This window comes from Aethalodelphis obliquidens, unplaced genomic scaffold (assembly GCF_003676395.1).
Source record: "Aethalodelphis obliquidens isolate GAN/ISIS:26980383/991018 unplaced genomic scaffold, ASM367639v1 scaffold23, whole genome shotgun sequence".
In the NCBI taxonomy this organism is placed as follows: Eukaryota; Metazoa; Chordata; class Mammalia; order Artiodactyla; family Delphinidae; genus Aethalodelphis; species Aethalodelphis obliquidens.
This window is the reverse complement of record NW_020837967.1, coordinates 25,128,590-25,141,789: the sequence shown is the minus strand read 5'-3', so window position 1 is coordinate 25,141,789 and position 13,200 is coordinate 25,128,590. Positions and strand designations below refer to the sequence as shown.

Below are 13,200 nucleotides of genomic sequence, written 5' to 3'. Positions count from 1 at the left end.
GTGTGTGTGTGTGTGTGTGTGTGTGTGTGTGTGTGTGTGTGTGTGTGAGAGTCAGTCCTGGCTGCAGAGTTTAAGATCTGAGAAATAAAAGGCTGATTAGAAGCTCTGAGTTCCTGACTGGGACTTGTTGATTTTCACACTATATTGTGACCATCTGTTGGGGGACCCTAATGTCAATATCTTAGAATGTTTCCTGTCGGGCTGGTGAGATTCTCCATCGGGAGTCTTTTCGTCTCCTGGCTGGAGAGGAAGGGTATGGCCACCAGTGATCTGGGAGTTGAATGGGAGAAAAAGGCTGGAATATCTCTGCAGCAAACGTTCAATAGACGTACTTTACCTGTACCCACCACTATGATTGCCATGTCCCAGTCCCCTGACCTGCAGTTCTACCCTCTCCAGGGAGGCAAGGAAGAAGTGGCCCAGGACAAGGGAGGGACAAGGAGACTTAGAGACCCATTACTTCTGAGACAGCTTTCACCCACTTTCTCTTATCCCATCTTTACTCCCCACCCCCCTGTTCTGACTCTCTTAACTTTGGGATATCGGGATTTCCCGTATTTCCCTTTCAGTTCTCCTTTCAAACTGGAAATCTTTTTGGAGCTTATCTCTTTCTTGTAGTTCCTTGTCAAATGCAGGCAATAAAAGCAAACTCATGGTACCCATGTTTTGTTTTCCCCACTTCTTAACTAAAGCCACAAGCTCATTTGCTCCATTTTTCTTATTGCAGGCAACATGCTATATATGTCAGGGTCTTTGCTAGATCAGCACTACGGTTCTGGTCCTGATATCTATATCCATCAGTCTGAGCTATGTTATGTTGCAATAATAAATGGCTTCCAAAACCCTAGTGCCTTACAACATCGGATATTTATTTCTTGCTCGTGTACGTGTTGGCGGTACATCAACTTTCACCCTGCATTCTTCTGCAATACAGGCTAGGAGGGGCCCCTATCTTAGTCTTGTGGCAGAGGGAACAAAACAATGGCAGAAGCATGCCAGGGCTCTTAAAACATCTGTTCAGACAATTGTATAAATTCCACTTGACAAAGAAAGTCACACAGTGAACCTCAGTGGGCAGCATGTCTGTCCTCTCTCCAGGCAGGAGCCTCTAGGGGTGTGCCTAGTAGCAAGGAAAAGCAAATATTTGGAATAAATAGAACAATAATACCACCCGGCACAGTCTTTTTTTAAAATCTTCTTTAAACCGACTCATCCAAAACAGGGATTTGTCTTTTTCATGCTCTCCTGCTCTAATGAAGTAAGAGGTTGTCACGTGACATCTCTTTCCTTACCATCCCTGTCTCTTCAGTGAGTGCGTGGCCTGGATCCCCAAAAGGCAACTGAACTTCGATGAGCTCCTTTACCACTGCATTCTGTCCCAGATTATGAAGCAGATTCACTGCTACCCGTCCCAGCAAGGCACCAGCACTAACGCTCAGGTCCCCCCTTTCCCCCGAGGTTCTTGTACGTGGAACCCCACCCACTTCTGCTGCTGGGCGAGATTCTCAGGATGCTTTGGGTATCGTTTCATGTCCATCAAAGTCTGGTGTCCACTGGTTTCTAGGCTGAGTTTCCCATGAGATGCCCGTTTCTATTACAACTCATATATGTTTTCCAAAGAAGCCCCCGTTACTGGAGATTGTATCCTAGCAGGCAGAAAACTCAGACACAGCTCTTGTCTCCAAATAGTCTCTATTTGAACACGAGGCAGGTACTGGGTTCTTCCTCTTCTCTAGCTGCTGACTGAGCATAAATTAATTTTGTTTACATTTTTAGGAGCAGTCATTAGCTCATGATTCGTGCTGAAGAGAAGCTTCCTATCTCCTCTGCTCTGTAAAAGTGTTTATTTTGGTTTCCTCATGGTTTATGTTGAAAGTTCCAAGACCCATGGGCTTCACTAAATCTGCAAAAAATCCATCATCTAAACAAACAGCACCTTTCTCTGGGTCTGTAGGGGACAGACTATTTATTTTTATCTAAGAGTAACCAGCATTCATTTATGCATTGGTTCCAGATGTCGCACCCAGAAAAGCTAACCTAGCCAGGGGGTAACCGTGCCCTCTTGGCTCCTGAAGTGTGAAGGATACAGTCTCTTCGTCCTGGAAGATAGTGGAAGCCGTGGTGCTTTGTGGGTGAGTAGGTGATGCTCTCTGAGGCACCTGTCCTGTACAGATTCTCAAACTGGCCACACAAACCAATCAGCTGGGTCTAGTCGTGTGTCTGTTTTGCACTACTTTGCTTTTGACTGGGTTAGGGAAAGTCCTAGAAATGGGGTTAATAGAAAACTCATTCACCTTGACTTGAGCTAGGTGGTCTAATGACCCTCCTGGGCTGTTCACACGTGGTCCCTTCCCCTGCCGGGCACACCTGGAGTTGCACTGCCCACCACCCTGAGCTCAGGTGGGCTGTAGGTGGAGCTTTAGCCCATGAAATGTGAACGAAAGCCTGCCAGTGCTGATGTGCAGTTCGCTACAGCTCCTCTGACACAGCGGTAGTGGATGCGTCTGGAGCTTGGGTCCCTGAGTGAAAGTAGGCTGAGCTGGTCTGCCCTGGATGGATGGATGGTGTGAGCAAGAAATTAGCTTTGTGATGTTCAACGGTTGAGATTCTGTGGTTATTTAGAACCGTAGTTACACCCAGGCCATCTTGGGCCGTGAAACAACACGGTGACTCAAAATCCAAGCTCTTTTTTAACTCTGGCCCAAAACCCAGGGGCCATAAAAGAGAAAATTTACAGATGACAACATTTTTAAAAGTCAAAATTTCCTAAAGGGTGAGAGTCGCCATACCAAAAGCAAAAGGGAAAAACTACACTGAAGGGGAAATATTTGCAACTCCTGGACTAAAGTCTTGTTTCTCTAGTGTACGTGGAGCCACTGTACTTGCTGTTCCCACAGAGAGGCGCCTGACTCAGGCTCTCATCTGCTTTCAGAGTTGGCTCAAATGCCGTCGTCTCGGATGGTTGAGACTTGAAGTTCTCATCACGCAGTTGCTGTCCTTTCCCGGCTTTATTCTCCTGATAATACGTGTTCAATGTCGTGCCCATTTCTTTCTTTCTTTATTCAGGTGTGCCCGTCTCCATCCCCTGGGATGTTTGCTTTGCCTGTTTGCTTTACGTACTGTTCTGTCTGCAGCACCCAGAAAAGCTTTAGGTGCTCAACAGGGATTTGTCAAATGGATTAGCCAGGTCTGTTAAGTGAAAAAAGTACAAAACAGTATGAATTTTATGCTACCATTTGTGTAAAAGGGATTTTTCCCTCTTACATAATCTAGACTGTTAGAAATCCTACAGAACAAACAAACAATTTTGTCAACAAATAAACTGCAAGGAGAGTAAAAGAATAAAAGTAGAGGGAGAATCTGTAGATTAAAAGAGACTTAAGGGGAAAGGTGAGGGGAGAGGGATACATTGGGAGATTGGATTGGCATATACAGACTACTATATATAAAAAAAAGATAACCAGCAAGGACCTACTGAATAGCACAGGGAACTCTACTCAGTGTTCTGTAACAACCCAAATGGGAAAAGAATTTTAAAAAGAATAGACACGTGTATGTATAACTGAATCACTTTGCTGTACACCTGAAACTAACACAACATTGTAAATCAACTATACTCCAATATAAAATGAAAATGAAAACATAAAAGGTAAAAAATATATATATAAAAGAGACTTAAAAGATGTATCAGCGACTGATAAAAAAGGCTGACATTTGTGAAGCCATTAGAAATTTGAATACTGCCTAGATTTTTTAGGTTATTAAGGAATTATTGTTAATTTTTAGGTTGTGATTATTGTATTTTGATTATGTTTTAAAAGTCTTCATCCTTTAGATAGACACCCAGAAATATTTACCGATGAAATGCTGTGATGTCTGGGAGGCGGCAGGTCGGGTGTGGTTGAAACAGGATTGTTCTTGAGGCGATACTACTTGAAGCAGGTTGATGGGAACATGGGTTTCCATTATAGGATTTTGTCTGGTTTTGTATATGTTCATGGTTTTCCACAGCAAAAAGTTACAAAAGAATGTCCATGTGTGTGTGTGTGTGCACGCACACACACACACACACACACACACACACACACACCCTATTGACTTGTATATGCATAATGTATCTCTAGAAAGAGCCTCAAGAAACTTATGACGGTTGTGTCTGTGGGTGCGAGACACTGGGTAGTTATGAGTAGGAGGGTGGGTTTTTTTTTTTAGTAAATTTATACGTATTTTTCAAATTTTGGACACTATGAATGTATTCTCTATTCAAAAAATTATTTAATTTTTTTGAGCTGTGCTCAAGCTCCCATATTCTTAGCTGTGTGACCTCAGGCAAATGTCTAACATCTTAAGCCTAAATTCTTCTCCTATGAATTGGGGATAATGGCGTCTCCTCCGGGAGATGAGGAATATAAAACACTTAGTGTAATACCCAGGATATGGTGAAATCTTCCTAAGCTGTAGCTCTTTTCATTTTTACTAACCTTCAGTGAGGGACGTGGGAGCCAGGAGAGGGAACGGGAACGAGAGATCGCGAGCTTGGGCTAAAAGCTCGGAGACAGAGACACATGTTTGGTTTTGGTGTCCGATGGCCTCGCCTTGATTAATATCAGCTGCGTGAGAGCAGACAGACCATTATTTATCTTAGAGAAGATGCCTTGGGTTGGTTCTCGGTCTGATTTTCATGTGCCTTTATTTTCAAATTGTGGTTTGAGGGCTGCCTCAGGAATTGGAAACAGCTGGGGCCTCTGAACCTCAGAGTGGTCCCGCCAGGGCAATTCTTATGTTTTTAGGTCACAGCACTGTCTTCATCTGTAAATGAGTGAGTGAGGTCAGAGGACCATCCAGGACCTCCGATTCTAACTCCTTGTTACTTCCCAGAAATATTCAGAAGTCTGTTTCCAATTGTCTCTGGAGGAGACTTTAAATTCATTCATTCATTCATTCATTCAACCGTTTATTCCACAAATGTGTGGCGGGCACTATTCCAGACACTGGAAATACAACAGCGAACAAAACATGTAAGTGGTCTGCGCTCATGGGGCTTAAATTCTAGCAGTGGAAGATAAACAACACACAAGTGAACCAACCACCAGTCCACAAATATCTAAATAATTTCTGAGGATCACCAATATTACCAGGAAAATAAAATACGGAAGTGGCATAAGGAACAGCAGGGTGGTCGGGAAAGTGTTCATTCTAGTGGGGAATAGCTGAGCTGTGACCTTAAAGATATGACATGAATCATGCAAAGACCTGGGAGAAATGGTCTACAAAAAATGCAATTTAAGTGCAAAAGAATTGACGGTTCTGCGGTACTTGCCTGGTGTATCCACATTTAAGGGAACTCGCTGTACAGGCCCCCATTCACTCCCACAGCCTATGTAGTGGCTATATTAGAGGCTGTTTGGTACTTTAAAAAACAGCTCCTCTAAGGTTCCTCTGTGAAGTTCTCTAGCGATTTGAGTTACAAAAGTGTAAACACCTTATTTTGACAATAGATCAATTTGGCAAAGAAATGCCTTACTTCATTCTGAAAACCATCCTAAGAACAAATCCTAAAAATTGTGAAAGACTTGAGGGACAGTGTCTAATTCTCAAGACGAAAAGGAGAGTCTTTGGAATTTGCTTTTCCTTTTATCTTATCTTCTTTCTTTTTTTCTGTTTTTTAATGCCTATGCCCTCAGAATCTTTACCCAGAAAAGAATGACAACCTCTCCTCCTGACGCCTTACCTTTTCCAGGTCACTTTCCTCCACTCTGGGTGGTTCCACAGGACAGAAACGAGCTCTCGGTGGAGCAGGACGAAACTCATCTTTCTGAGTAAACTCAGTCCCTCTCTGTCACACGAGTGCTGCTTTTGTCAACTTTACAGTACAGATATGCACATATTTTCTGCTGATTTTTAAGAATAGACTTAGTGAATGTAGAACAATTGAATTCAACCACTGGCGCTTGGCAATACAAACTCACACCCGGATCGCATATGGCGTTAACTCCGCACCCCAGGTTGGGGTCAGGACCCGGGGACCACGTGGTGACGTACGTGAACTGCACCAACCAATGGACAAAAGGGTATCGTGAGGGCCAACGTACCCAGTGGGGACGGTGTCCAGGGCCCATAGTACTTTTGTGTGCCCAGAACCCACAAAAATGTCCTAATTTCATTTAAAACCAGAAGAAAAAAATACACAATTTTAGGCCAAATGAAAAGTTAATAGATATTATCAATATATTCATCTTTATACCCAAACAGTTATAAAATATAATCTTTTTATTGAAGGAAGGTCCTTTGAAGGCCAAAGAGCCCCGGGCCGTCGGTATTGTTCAGGGTTAGTGATGAATAAAGCAATAATAAAGCAATAATAAAGTTGCATATTTATTATCTCTGATCAGGAGAAGATTTGCTAGAGGCAGAACATTTTGATAACGTTATTTAAAAAAAAGTCACTTGGGGGCTTCCCTGGTGGCGCAGTGGTTGAGAGTCCGCCTGCCGATGCAGGGGACACGGGTTCGTGCCCCAGTCCGGGAAGATCCCACATGCCGCGGAGCGGCTGGGCCCGTGAGCCATGGCCACTGAGCCTGCGCGTCCGGAGCCTGTGCTCCGCAACGGGAGAGGCCACAGCAGTGAGAGGCCCGCGTACCGCAAAAAAAAAAAAAAAAAAGTCACTTGGAGAGAGATGATTGGCCCCCTGGGGAGAGGCTTGTTGCGGATTCTTCACTGAAAGGAGTTCTTTCCCGATTCCCTCCATCAGCGTTCCCTCTGCCCATGTCTGGCATCACTGATGGGTCTCCTGCCTCGCCGTGTCTCTCGCCTTCTCTCTCCCCTTCCTTCCTCCTGTCCTTTCACTCTGTTCTCTCCCTCCCTCCTGGTTTCCCTCCTTCCCTACTACTGTGGCATGCTTTTCCCTGTGCCTGAGGTGACACCGAAAGGGAAAACGCAGGCCCGGGAATCAGAATACACACACAGAAGGACGTTCTTGGGATGTAGCTGAGGTCCCGAAGAATGCATCTCCTATCCTTTCTATGTGCAAGGCAGTGTGTGCGCGCGTCTCTGCGTGTGTGTGCGCGCGTGCCTCTGCGTGTGTCTGTGCGTTTGTTTCTCTGTGTGTGTGTGCGCGCGTCTCTGCGTGTGTGTGCGTGTGTCTGTGCGTGTGTGTGCGCGCGTCTCTGCGTGTGTGTGCGTGTGTCTGTGCGTGTGTGTGCGCGTGTCTCTGCGTGTGTGTGCGTGTGTCTGTGCGTTTGTTTCTCTGCGTGTGTGCGCGCATGTGTGTATTTAGCAGAATCCACCTGCTTCAGTCTCTCAGGAAGCCTTGCTATAAATTTTGTCTGAGAAGTCCTCACACTGCTTCCCTTCGAAATATCCTAAAAATATACTTCTGTGGTTTGACAGCAAGCTGAGAACCATGACAGCCGAGGACACGGAATTAATGGAAGTCATAAAGTTTTACCTCCACGACATGTGCTCTTGAGATCATGAAGCCGTAGTCAACGACAAGCAGCGACTGACTGCAAGCATGGGGTGAGGAAATCCGTCTCTGCATTTTGCTCTAATCTTGGCAGCAAAGTGGCCATAGTAAAGCCTTTGTGGCAAAACTTGGAGTTTGTAAATAGACATGATTTAGACTTTAAGAAAATGGGGTCGGGCAAGGGCTGGTTGCTGGGCGAAAAGAAGGTCCTCGCTAAGTTTTGAAGCCCCCGGATTTATGAAAATTCTGAAAGGTGACGACGTGGTCAGGTGGGAAGTTGAATCCATGTAGCAACACTGGCTCCGCACTTGCTACAGTACCGATGGCTTCCTGGGCATGGCCAGACCCTGACCTTTTGAGGGGTAGTGAAATTTCTGGAATTCAGCTTTCTCAACTCTGAAAGTGCACAGTGACCTAAAAGAAAAAGTTTGCACCTCTAAATTATTGTGACTAATAAGTTACGTGGGTCTAATACAAAATAAACATATTTGATAATAGTGTGATTCTAAAACAACCTTTTATTTCTTGTAACTACTTGATGTCAAGCAATTAAAAATTACATGACATGTAACATTATTTGGTATCTAAAATATCTGCTTACTTGCAAATGGGAGGGAAAAACAAAAATACAGGAGGAGAATGGAATAGGTGAAACACAGGCATCTTTCAGGACAGTGAAACTATTCTTTAATGGCGGATACATCACGCTATGCATTTGTCGAAACTGTCCTGTTCATGGCACAGCGTTAACCTTAGTATATGCAAATTTAAAAGATCATTTAATAAACAACAAGTTCCCACTGTGTAGCACAGGGAACTATATTCAATATCCTGTGATAAACCCTAATGGAAAAGGATATGAAAAGCAATATGTATATGTATAATTGAATCACATTGCTGTAAGCAGAAATTAACACAACATTGTAAATCAACTATACTTCAATAAAATAAATTTTAAAAAATCATTTAGGAGGTCAGAGGATCCCAGGATGGAAGGCAGGCTGGGACAAAAGAATCTAACTGTGCTACGAATGTATGACACACCTTCCCTGGAGGGGGTTGGAGGAACGGTGATCAAGTAACTTTGGGAATGAGTGGAGACTCTAAGACCAAAGGCAAAAGGAGCTGCTCACAAGCACAGGACTCTAGGTGGAAAGTTGTCTCCCATGAGGATGTGGCTTAAGAATTCCGAAGCCACAAGATGTGTAAACTGGAATTGAATCATGAGGTGAATGTCCAGGAGGTGGCGGGAGCCAGGTTTCACACGGTTGGGTTGTAAGGTTACGGCCCAGCAAGAAGCAGAGGCGAGAATAGTCCATGTGATGCTGGATCAGAGGTGGAGACGTGGGGTAGCTTAGTGTAGATACAGACGGCCACATGCTCAGGTGAGTACACACACATAGGTCCTTTGGCTCTGTTTGCTGGGAGGTCCTAGAAGAAATGACTCCCCAGGAATAACAAGCCCCCCACCAAGACCTAGTCTTGGTTTCTAATGCCATTCTCTGATAGAAGGGAGCAGGGCTTCTTGGAGAAACGGCTCTTTCTAGAAAGGGCTGGGGCAGGAAATATACAAGATGAGCTTAGAGCATTTTGGAGTGCTAACAAACAAGGATGGGCTAAAGAAACAAAACTCCCCCAAAATAAGCCCCCACACACACCGATGGGGGCTCATCTAAGGGACCCAGGAACTGCTGAAAGAGTTCCCAGTGACCAAGGTTGAGTAATTTTAGCAACAAAATAAATAACGTAATATTGTATACACATATTTGTACAAAGTAGAGTGTAAATATTCATGAGTCCATCATGATATAAATTAATAATTGAATGCATTTTTAAATTGAAGTATAGTTGATTTATAATGTCATGTTAGTTTCAAGTGTACAGCACAGTGATTCAGTTATATATATATATATATATATATATATATATATATATTTTTTTTTCAGATTCTTTTCCCTTATAGGTAATTACAAAATCTGGAGTAGAGTTCCCTGGGCTACGCAGGAAGGCCTTGTCGGTCATCTATTTTATATACAGTCGTGTGTACATGTTAATCCCAAACCCCTAATTTACCCCCTCCCCCAACACTGTTTCTTTGGTCACCATTTTCTTTTTTTTTTTTAATTGGGGTGTAGTTGTTTTCCAATGTTGTGTTAGTTTCTACTGTACAGCAAAGTGAAGTAGCGTTCCCTGTGCTCTGCAGCAGGTTCTCATTAGTTATCTCTTCTTTACATATTAGTGTATATAAGTCAATCCCAATCTCCCAGTTTATATCTCACCCCTCCTTCCCCCCTTGGTGTCCATACATTTGTTCTCTACATCCGTGTCTCTATTTCTGCCCTGCAAACCGGTTCATCTGTACTATTTTTCTAGATTCCACATATATGCGTTAACATACGATATGTTTCTCTCTTTCTGACTTACTTCACTCTGTATGACAGTCTCTAGGTCGATTCACGTCTCTACAAATGACCCAGTTTTGTTCCTTTTTATGGCTAATATTCCATTGTATATATGTGCCACATCTTCTTTATCCATTCATCTGTTGATCCCAATACATTGTTTTAAGTGGAGGAGAATAGACATGGTTCCCAGGCAGAAGAATTCCAAATGACTCCTGTAAATACTGCCTTGTCAAGGAGGTACATCACTCCCGCCCCTCAAGTGTGGGCTGTGACTTCATAGTGACTTCCCTCCAAGAGGACAGCATGGAAAGGGGAGCCTGCAAGAGCGACTTTGCAACGGAGAAATCTGATAGCCACTACCTCAGCCAGGCGCTCAAGGTCAACGGCAACATAAATCACATTGATAGTACCTGCCCTCAATGTGATGTGATGAGAAGGGCACCTGACTTCTGTGGTTTTCCTCCCCAGATGCAGAACCCCTCTCTAACCACAAGGAGAACATCCAACAAACCCAACTAGAAGAACATTCCTTAGAATACTGGACCTGTGCTCCTCAAAACTGCCAAGATCATCAAAAACAAGGAGAGTCCGATGAGTCAAGAGGAATCTAAGGAGACAGGATTAAGTGTGATGCGGCGTCCTGGATGAGATCCTGGAGCAGAAGGAGAGTGGGCGTTAGGTAAAAACTGAAGACATCTGAATAAAATCTGGACTTCAGTTAGTGATGTAACGATACTGGTTCATTCACTGTGACAAATGTTAATAATTCTGTACACCGGGTATGGGCACGTGGGGCTGTGGACTATCTTTGCACCTTTTCTGGAAATTCAAAATTGTTCTAAAATGAAAAGCTTATTTAAAAACTAAAGAGCAAGAATACTGCTGATCAGTTCTCTTTCCCAAACCTGGAAATTCATCTGCATCCTCCTTTCCTTGGTTCCCAGGCCTCTGAGAGCTCTGGCTGGCTCTGGACACTCCTTTCCTTCCAGAATTTCCCCTGCAGCCTTGGACTCCGCAGTAGCTCCTGTTTGACTGTAAATGACCTTTGTTGGGTGAATTGCTGAGGTTTTCACAGCACAAAGTGTCTTCTGACTATTTGTGATCGTCCATGGGCATCCCCACCCCCATCCTGTCCGTATCCCACGGCCAAGGCCGCCATGACCTCACTGACTAGGCCTTCGGGCCCAGCAGGCAGAGCACACCACTGCCACACACCACGCACCACGGCGTACGGCTCCTTGCTCAGCACAATGGCCTGATTTTGTAAATGCATGACCATAAAGCTATCCTTCAGGGGAAGTTTTTTTTTTTTTTTTTTTGCGGTACTTGGGCCTCTCACTGTTGTGGCCTCTCCTGCCGCGGAGCACAGGTTCCGGACGCGCAGGCTCAGCGGCCATGGCTCACGGGCCCAGCTGCTCCGCGGCATGTGGGATCCTCCCGGACCGGGGCACGAACCCGCGTCCCCCGCGTCGGCAGGCTGACTCTCAACCACCGCGCCACCAGGGAAGCCCAGGGGAAGTTTTATTGTTCGGATGCTTCTAGTGTTGGGGCCTTACTGCGGCTGCACACGGCGTCATCTCGGATCTAGGGAGCGGAGTTGACCGTGCCCGCCTCGCTGGGTCGTTGAGAGACTACAGATGCCGAGGCAACGCCTGCCCAAAGTACCGTGGCTCTTGGCACGTACAGACTCACTGTAGATACTCTGCCCTCTCTTCCCATCCTCCTGAGCACAGAGGCCGATGTGGCCCAGGACGGGGTTCCCCAAATTGTGTTCTGCCCATGACTTTTAGGACCCAAGATAATGTGTGTACACACATATGTTTGGGAAATTCCTGCACCATACCCTTCTCTTGGAGTTTGCAATGAACATTTTGGCCTGTTGGAGGCTCGGAGAAGCCCTGTAGTACAGACAGGCTTAATTTTCTTTAACTAAAATCCCCCAGACCCACTGAACTCTTACTGTGTGTGATGTATCCATCCCTGAACCAGTAGAAATCCTTGATCTAGTCAAGCACAGGAGGCCAGGCAGGAGGTCGGAGGAAACAGAAGTTTGAAGACTAAATATCTACTGAGCAGATGCAGACGTTGGCCACTAACTGCTCGTAAAGCAATCGTAAGGGTGGCGTGGGACCGCATCTGTGCGAGGCGGCCAGCCGCTGCTGGTTGAGGCACTTTTGCCCTGGAAGGGCAAGGGCTGGGGATGGGTGAGGGCTCTGGGAAACCATGAAATCCTGTTCTGCAGCTTCACACCGTGAGCTAAGTGCCGGCCCCAGGGCAGCAGAAACAGCTCCAGAAGAGCCTTCCCTGCCCAAGGCCACGCCCACACCATGGCGTCAGGTGACGGGGGACGCAGGCAACCCCAAACCTCTGTGGGAGGCTCCGGCGCTGTGCTGTCGACCTGCTGGAGAGGCCTGGGATGGCTTCTCTCTCTCCCTTGAGGTTTTCTGATTCCCCTGGGAAGCGATTGGCTGTCTTTCTGGGAGCCCTGTGTTTACTGAGATAAATTAATCTTGCATGATCTGCTTAAGAGGAGGGAACTCCAGAGTGTGTGTCTGCCCACATCCCGAAGGCCCTGAGAAGAAAAGCAGAGCGTTTCAAAGCAGCCGCAGGGAGACTGAAGTGTAAATGTGGTGGCCCTTCGCCTGCTGCAAGGTTAAGCCCCGTGGTGTTTTATAGGCAGAGTCAGAAATAGTCATAATCCCTCTCTGGGGTCGACTTTAAAGCCTCAGGGACAGACAAAACTCAGAAGGAAACACAGAATTGGAGGTTCAAACGTGTCTAGGGAAATCCTCCTCGTGTGACACAATACCTACGGATCACCCTACATTCTCAATCTCAAATTCTCCTTTTCTATAATGTAAATGCAACAAATACACAGACGTTGCATTTCAGTTATTTCCATGACCTGATCCGCAGTCACAGAGATTTTCTGACCTGCGTCTAGTCTAGCTGCTTCACTGAATGACTCTAGATGACAAATATGTTCTCTGGCCTTTGCCCTTGTAAAGGGATTTGTTGTTATAAAAGGTATCTTACGTGGATCCTTAGTTTTGAGGGCAGGAACTAGGGCACGTCCTTGAAGCTGCGGGCCCTGCTCTAAACCCCAGTTTCTCATCTGTGAAATACTTGATTTTGGATTTCTGGCCCCCGGGAACTGTGAGAGAATATTTTCTTTTGTTTTAAACCACCAGGTTGGCGGGAATTTGTCTCAGCAGCCCCAGGATACGAATCCAGCCCTGACGTGGGGGAGATGTGCGTTTGCTCAAAGAACTGAGGGAGGACCTGTGAGCAAGGTAGCCTAAGATGTGTATGGGAGTCGGGGTCCAGGCC

The 13,200-nt window shown here is 45.4% G+C and overlaps 1 long non-coding RNA gene across 1 annotated transcript in view; it reads left to right on the top strand.

The window, feature by feature from the left end:
• The window catches only part of LOC113628411 (uncharacterized), a 90,489-nt gene extending 79,303 nt beyond the window's left edge, over positions 1–11,186 (top strand). Inside the window, exons 10-12 of the long non-coding RNA XR_003436057.1 lie at positions 2,015–2,132; positions 7,390–7,518; positions 10,339–11,186. This is a non-coding gene — a long non-coding RNA (uncharacterized LOC113628411). The remainder of the gene's footprint in view (positions 1–2,014; positions 2,133–7,389; positions 7,519–10,338) is intronic.
• The last annotated feature ends 2,014 nt before the right edge of the window (positions 11,187–13,200 follow it).